Source organism: Hylobates moloch, unplaced genomic scaffold, assembly GCF_009828535.3.
Source record: "Hylobates moloch isolate HMO894 unplaced genomic scaffold, HMol_V3 SCAFFOLD_15, whole genome shotgun sequence".
In the NCBI taxonomy this organism is placed as follows: domain Eukaryota; kingdom Metazoa; phylum Chordata; class Mammalia; order Primates; family Hylobatidae; genus Hylobates; species Hylobates moloch.
Window position 1 is genome coordinate 34693783 of NW_026652290.1, and position 8507 is coordinate 34702289.

Genomic DNA, 8507 nt, shown 5'->3' on the forward strand with positions numbered 1-8507 from the left:
AATTGAAAAGTCAAACATCTTAACTGCTTGGCATGGCTAAAGTCGAGTAAAAAGGGATTTAAAAGGATTTTCTTAAAGAGTGCTCAGCTTAATTAAAAATGGATATTCAAGTTATAGGTATATTTCAAAGTTCTTCTGGAAAAAGCCTTTTTTCCTCTCAGTGGACTGAATTATTTTTCTCTATTTTTTGTCTTACCACTCCTAATGCATGCATGAGAGGCCCAAAGATAAGTTCTGGTAGCATGGGACTCCTTGGGAAAAACAGAGGGGTGCCACAGACCCTGTTTTGGGAAAATAAAAAGCCATCTGTTTTTCCTATGAAACCCCCCAAATTAAAAGTAGATAGTTTCTTCTCAAAATCAAAGGCTCTGTTCTGCTATGTATTTTGTTATATACTGCTTATGTTTTGGGGGTTTCACATTACTTCACATTATGAGAGAGATTTGCAGTTTAATAACCAGGTAGAAAATACACTGTAAGGGATGGCTAGTAGTAGTAATAAATCAGAGAAGCATGCTCTTGGCCACCTGAAAGACATGAAAACATCCCCACCTTCCACTAAAAAATAAGACTCCTATGGGGGATGGGCTAATTGCCTTCAGCTGTGTCTGCTTATAGGCCCTAAAAAATGCATGGTACCTGACCCTGCTCCTCCAAGAGTTCCACCTAAAGCCAGTAATCCATTAAAAAACTGGCAAAGGAAAAATCTTAACAAGTGCTGAATCTTCTGTCTGTGCTGCTATATATGTATTGTGTGTAATGTCTGTAAAAAGAGCTCTAATTGATTGTCTTAAAGAAAAATAATCACTTAAATCAAATATGTTTTTTGTTCACATGGCTGTAAGAAATAAAAATACTCTTAAGAACTATTGGTAGAATGCAAGTGTCGTCAAAATGCAAATAGGTGGTCTGAATCATATAACTTAGATACCAGGGTTGCTAAATGTTCTCAGGTTGTATATTGCCTGCTTTATAGATAAGTAAGGCCTGGGACACATGGAGCTAGATACTGAAGTCAAACTTTATTTGCATTTCTGTCTGGGTCCTAGGATCCACACCTGGTATATAATTAAAATCACTTACCAGGTTTTCCAGTGATTTTTTTTTTTTTTTTTGAGACAGAGTCTTGCTTTGTCACACAGGCTGGAGTGCAGTGGCACTATTTCTACTCACTGCAAGTTCTGACTCCCAGGCTCACGCCATTCTCCTGCCTCAGCCTCCTGAGTAGCTGGGACTACAGGCACCCGCCACCATGCCCAGCTTATTTTTTGTATTTTTACTAGAGATGGGGTTTCACCATGTTAGCCAGCATGGTCTCAATCTCCTGACCTCGTGATCCACCTGCCTCGGCCTCCCAAAGTGCTGGGATTACAGGCATGAGCCACCACACCCGGCCCCAGTCATGTTTTAACTGTAACTATCCTGGAAATTTTGTCATTCGCAGACAATTGTTGTCTTGCTTTGTTCCTCAAATATCAAGCAAGACAAGAGTTAACTAAGTGGACTGCACTCAGAAAGTTAAAGCAAGCTTTTTAACTTTTGCTTGGAATATTGCTGATCCTTGTTTTGTTTAGTAGCATCAAGGAAACTTATTTTTAACTATTTATGGCCTTTAATAATTAAGTTACACTACCATGAACCAAAGTTAGAGCATGTTTATTTTTCTCTGCCTGGTTCCTCTAGAATTAGGAGACTATCTGTGAGTACTCTTAACTTATGGCAATATAGTTGTTTGCATCAGTGCAATAATAATCCATTTTTCTTTGTCCATAGGACGCCATTGGAAAAACTGGTTATTTTACATATGCTTTGACTGAAAGTGTGTGTTTCCCTTTAAGGAATCAAACTTGACATGAAGGGCCAATAAAGCCTCTTGGGGAGAACTGGCCTCATACCTTGTCTACACAGTGTGGCACAGGGTTCCTAACCTCTGGTCAGTCAAGAATGTCACTTTCTAACAGGTCTGGGAACTCCACGTTTATCTTGGGACCTCAAGAAAGAGACTGACACAACTCAGAGGTATTGGAGGATACAAACCCATGGCTGGGCTCAGCTTTAAAGGTCTTATTTGAAATTCCTTGTGGAACAGAGTTTCATCAAAGCCAATCCAAAAGACTTATGTAGAAATAACCATTCTTGCTGCACATTATGCAAATAATCAGGCCAAGTATAAGACTAAAGTGTATTCTACCCACAGCACACATAGTCCTATCATAATTTGTTTTTACCAGGAATGAGGACTGGAGAGAGAAATTGTGCTCCAAATGTTATCATACATTTGTCTTTAAATCCTAGTCTCTTTCATTGTTTTTAAGCTTTTTGCCTACATTTTAGACGAACTCCGCTTATTCCTGTGAATCAAGTGGTATCTCCTGCAGCTTGGAAGAAACAAAAAGGGATGGGTAATGTAAGAATCTGAATCAATATGCTAGTTCTGGGCAATGATCCTGCAAATTCTGCAAGGTAATAAAAGTAAGTAGGGTGCCCATAACCTGGAGGTTTATTTTATTTAATTTTAATTTAATTTTATTTTATTTTATTATTATTATACTTTAAGTCTTAGGGTACATGCACAGAACGTGCAGGTTTGTTACATATGTATACTTGTGCCATGTTGGTGTGCTGCAGCCATTAACTCGTCATTTAGCATTAGGTATATCTCCTAATGCTATCCCTCCCCCCTCCCCCCACCCCACAACAGGCCCTGGTGTGTGATGTTCCCCTTCCTGTGTCCATGTGTTCTCATTGTTCAATTCCCACCTATGAGTGAGAACATGTGGTGTTTGGTTTTTTGTCCTTGCAATAGTTTTCTCAGAATGATGGTTTCCAGTTTCATCCATGTCCCTACAAAGGACATGAACTCAACATTTTTTATGGCTGCATAGTATTCCATCGTGTATATGTGCCACATTTTCTTAATCCAGTCTATCATTGTCGGACATTTGGGTTGGTTCTAAGTCTTTGCTATTGTGAATAGTGCTTCAATAAACATACGTGTGCATGTGTCTTTATAGCAGCATGATTTATAATCCTTTGGGTATATACCCAGTAATGGGATGGCTGGATCAAATGGTATTTCTAGTTCTAGATCCCTGAGGAATCACCACACCAACTTCCACAATGGTTGAACTAGTTTACCGTCCCACCAACAGTGTAAAAGTGTTCCTATTTCTCCACATCCTCTCCAGCACCTGTTGTTTCCTGACTTTTTAATGATGGCCATTCTAACTGGTGTGAGATGGTATCTCATTGTGGTTTTGATTTGCATTTATCTGATGGCCAGTGATGATGATCATTTTTTCATGTGTTTTTTGGCTGCATAAATGTCTTCTTTTGAGAAGTATCTGTTCACATCCTTTGCCCTTTGTTTGGGAAAATAAAACCAAGAAATTCCATAGACCCCCAAAGGGAAATTCTATATTTTTGTAAGTAAAATTTTAGATGGAAATTATCTACCCCACCACACTTATGGGAATTGCTATATTCACTCTTCACTCTACTATTTGCAATAGAGTTACAGGTATTTGTTTATTTATTTATTTATTTTTTGAGATGGCGTCTTGCTCTGTTGCCCAGGCTGGAGTGCAGTGGTGCAATCTCGGCTCACTGCAAGCTCCGCCTCCCGGGTTCACGCCATTCTCCTGCCTCAGCCTCTCTGAGTAGCTGGGACTACAGGCGCCCGCCACCACGCCTGGCTAATTTTTTTTTTTTTGTATTTTTAGTAGAGACGGGGTTTCACCATGGTCTCGATCTCCTGACCTCGTGATCCGCCCGCCTCAATCCCAAAGTGCTGGGATTACAAGCGTGAGCCACCGCCCCCGGCCGAGTTACAGGTATTTAAAGATCAAATCAAAATTATTGAGAAGCTCAGGGAAAATGCAGGCTTCAGCCTCAGGTGGCTACAATCCCTCTTTTAATGAATTCCAGTCCTCTTTGTGGAATTGGTTAACTTTTTTATTTAGCCCTCTCTCGCTTATATGTCTTGTACTAATATTTGGACACTGTATACTCAATACTATAACTCGAATTTTTTCTTCTCGCCTACAAGCATTCAAACTCCAAATGGTGCCACAAACTGAAACACGCATAGATGTGCCGTTCTTCTGAGAATCCTAGGATCGACCACAGGAAGAGCCCTAGCTGCTGTTTCCCATTTGACGCCCCTTTTCAGCAGGGAGTAGCCAGAAAGAGTCATGGACCAAAACCTCCTAACAGCAGGTATGGTGAGATCTCCACAGAGGGGAGTGTTATAGGAGTTATTGAGGAATAATTTTAGGCAGATAGAGAGGAAAAGGGGTCCTTGGAAAGTTTTTGTTTCTTTTAGAGCAGCTCCAGAAATGTTTATTGTCTAGCAGGAAAGCCATGGCTCTTAGAGCCAGGCTGGCAACCTTTGATATGCAAACCCTGGCCATTAGAAACTGGGTCCACCAACATGAGGATTCCCACCATTGTCCTCTTGCCGTTGCCTCACATGTGCCTGGCAGCATGATTGCCCCCACATATCCCCACGTGTGTAGAACATCATGGCACTCTGAATTTGCATATTGAAAGGCTAGGGTGGGAGGGCCAGTTTTTGTGGGTTATATGAATGACATGCCTGGTCAAACTAATCCCTTGAGCCCTATGGAAATCAGACACCACTTCCTTCCACTTCCTCGTATAACTGACTGGTATCCACTGCTTATGGGGTCTCCTCTCTCAACATTGGAGCTCCCCCAACCCACTCTGTCTCTGTACAGGGGAGCTTCTTCCTTATTTCTTCTCTTCTCTTTCTTGCCTATTAAACTCTCCACCCCTTAAAACCACATGCACACAAAATAAATGATTGGGACATGACTTAGTAATTTTCTTTGACTTACAATACGTTAATTAGTTCAATTTAGCCATTCCGCAATGTATGCATATTCTAAAACATCGCATTACATATGAGAAATATATAAAATTTTTAGTTGGCAATTAAAAAATCAATACAATTTAAAAAATCATGATATTTTGCTTATTGATATTAACAACACAATAGCTGTAATTCATAGAAGATTGATCTGTTATGAAATTTGCAGAAATTCTTATTTTAATTTTTGTAACTTTAGGTAATTATGTTGGAGATAGTGAATCTGAGGCTTAGAGGGCTAAAGTCATTCACCTAATAAGAAACAAACCTGAGGCTTGTCTCCTGGCCCGTCACCCTCTGAAGGTAATGGTTTCAACAGCAATACAGTGTCCGCTTCCCATGGGTTGCAGCTCTAGCCTGCTGCAGCAGCATAACACAATTGTACATGACAGACATGCGTTTAGCATCTCCTTCATTCTCTCAGCCCATCAGGGAAAGATATCTAAGTAGAGTTAGATTTCTGCTTCAGTGTTACCTCAGGACCCAACATCTTCTGAAGATGCATGAGGCATTCAGCTCATGACTTACCCGAGTTTTATTTGGAGCCACAAAATCTGAAGACCCCAAAGCTATTTTTTATATGATTAACAAGGGTTGAATATCCCTACCCTTTTCTAGGGCCTGGTGGTCGTCAGACACTAGGATGAGAGTCTCTAAGCAGGCAAGGCTTACCTGGTATCTCAGGGACCAGAGGAAGCAGCTTGCTGTCTTTAGTCATACTGGTTCTAGGAAACCAGAGCCAGGTCCAGCTCCAGGACACTGTGCAAGTAAGAGCACAGCAGGTGAGGATGATGCTGACTGTCCAGAGCTTATAAACCTGGGAGGAGGGGGTGGAGTGGGTGTGTCAGGCTGGGGTAAGGCTTGCAGTAGGTGGATGCCAGGGCAGGACTTTGCACCTGCTGCTGTGTTCTGCCTCTACTGGATCCTGAGGCACTCCCCAAGGTACAAATCTAGTCCTGGCTTGGCTCTCTGCAGATACCACAAAGTTGAGGGTCCCTGCTCCCCTTTTGATACCAGCTACTCAGAATGTAAATGAACAGGTCCAACATGAGGGAATACAAACCAATAATTCGTTAATTATCCCAATGAGCCTATATTTATACTGGAGGTCTTCCCAGACCAGCTCTCAGGATGGGAACTTGGACAATTATTTCATCCTGTTCCCTTTGAACCTGTAGAAAACATATTCTACTGCCTCTTCACTGAATCCATAGTTAAAGTTGGTGTAGAAGAAAGTTCATTTTAGGAAACCACAAGGCCTATAATAAAACCATGAAACCTCCATGTCCCCCTCTCTCTCTCTGTGTGTGTGTGTGTGTGTGTGTGTGTGTGTGTATTTTAGGGCAAGAATGTTGGGGTTAGTGGATGCAGTGGGACACACTGTGGTTGTCAGTGGGTGTGGGCAGGGGAGAACCGTTTCCAGAGCTTCTGATCTTGCACCCCTCACCTGGTGCTTAATAAAATTCCCATCCATTGAGCTGATCTAACTATTGATTTTACTGTTCTCATTATACATAGTAACACTCGGTATACTAGAGTTAAGTAAATATTTTACAGAGCTCATTGTTAAAATTCCATATGTTTACATTGTCTGTCCTCTGTTTTGCAAGACTCCCAGAGACCATTCCCAAACTACAATTTCAGTTATACTTTTGAGACAAAGTCATTGCTTTTTAATCTCTTTCTAAACTTTTGTTGCTGATGATTGAGCAGTAGAACACAGACCCTCAGAGCATGACTTTGAAGCCGTATGGCTGTGTTCTCCATTATCTGGCAAGCTGGTTTTAAGAATCATGTGATGTAAATTATGTAAAGCATCAGAACAGTACCCAAGACAAAGGATGCCAGGCATGTGGTGGTTCATATCATGATTACTCTTGGCTGCTGAGCTGATGTCTTGCAGAAAACCTAAATGAGGTCTGTTTGTGAAAACTCCTGGTGGAGGAGGAGGATTAAAATGCTCCCTTTATAGTTGCCATTACATATTCTGATTTAGAATATTCTCACTGTGAAACATGACCACTCCTGCTACAGACCTTCTTTAAGGGGTGAACATATCAAAACAGAAAAATGTGAGTGTGAAAACAGGTTCTGTTGATTACATTGACTGTCAAGGTAAGAAGTGGGAGTTTTCAAGCTAAAAGGACAGTCCCCGTCCAATTGGATCATTTGGTCACCCTGTCATGACAGACCTGAAGCCAATAACAATTTTGATAATTGTCTCGGGGCTGGTGTATGAAGAACTGGGAGGTTTTCTTGGATAGAGTCCCTTTGCCTTAACAGATGCTGTAATTGTCACAAAACCATCTCTGCATGCCCTGTTGTTTTGTGCTGTCTCTGGTCTCCTTTTGGAGGGAAGAACTGCATGTGTTAAGCCCCAAGGGCAGAGCACCTGGTCTACTGGCAGCATCTCTTTGTCTCTCCCTGTGGTTTCTTTTCACTGTACATATTTGACAATTTGATCCCATGTCTGTGTGGTCTCTTTTGTTAGGTTTTAGTCAATTTTAGCCTTTTTCCATTTTAGTAACTCCAAAAGGCTTAGAATTGTACCTGAGGTTTCCACCTTGCTAGAATTTCTAGTTTAGGGCCCACTATTTATCTTTTTCTTTTTATGAAAAAAATCTTTTTTCTGAGATTGAGTCTTGCTGTGTCACTAAGGCTGAAGTGCTGTGGTGCAATTTCAGCCCACTGCAACCTCTGCCTCCTGGGGTCAAGTGATTCTTCTGCCTCAGCCTCCTGAATAGCTGGGACTACAGGCACATGCCACCACACCTGACTAATTTTTGTGTTTGCAGTAGAGATGGAGTTTCATCATATTGGCCAGGCTGGTCTCAAATTCCTGAGCTTGTGATCCACCCACCTTGGCCTCCCAATGTATTGGGATTACAGGCATGAGCCACTGAGCCCAGCCCCACTATTTATCTTTACATCAATGTCACCAAGATCAGCATGTTGTCTTTCCTTGAAAAAATTATTATTTTCTCAATTTCTCCATGTCCTGTAAGCATTTCTGGCCTCTTCTCTTTTAATTCTGATCTTAATGTGAATGCATCTAGAGATTCCTATATGCTGCTTGCTATATGATTTTGGTTGAGACTCCTATTAGGTAAATCTAATCCAAAACAGAAATGAAATCTAAATATAAAAAAAGTAAATCTTTACCACTTTTGGACACAAAATTTGTTTCTTACTAGGAGGCTTGGCAGAACTTATTAATAAAACATAAAATTTCCATGTAATAAAAGAAAAAATATTCTTCTATATTAGTTTTGATAATCAAAAAACAAATGTTTGGAACATACATACATAAATAAGTATCCATAATATATAAAAATATTTTATAAATCAAAGATATAAGCTAAGAAAAAAATCAATAAATATGCACGCAAGCAATTCACAGAAAAGGAAAACCTGATGTCCAAATAACATATGGGAAAATGTCAAATAGCATGAGTTTTCAAGGAAATGAAAATGTTAAAAATGTGAATTCTTTTAAATTATTTTAGTTGGAAAAACTGACACACTTCTATAACTGCCAGGTATTGGTGAACATCTTGTTGTGGGAATAAAGGAAGACCAGAGAGATGACAGGGTGAAACAGTAGGATTTTACTGAG

General features: G+C 40.4%; 1 protein-coding gene across 2 annotated transcripts in view; it reads right to left on the reverse strand.

Moving 5' to 3' along the window:
* LOC116483568 (sulfotransferase 1C3) overlaps window positions 1-5678 on the reverse strand; it is a 92421-nt gene extending 86743 nt beyond the window's left edge. For both annotated transcript variants that reach the window (XM_032177739.2, XM_032177737.1), the window contains exon 1: window positions 5564-5678. The gene's annotated coding sequence lies outside the window, so the exon portion shown is untranslated. The remainder of the gene's footprint in view (window positions 1-5563) is intronic.
* Window positions 5679-8507: the final 2829 nt, after the last annotated feature.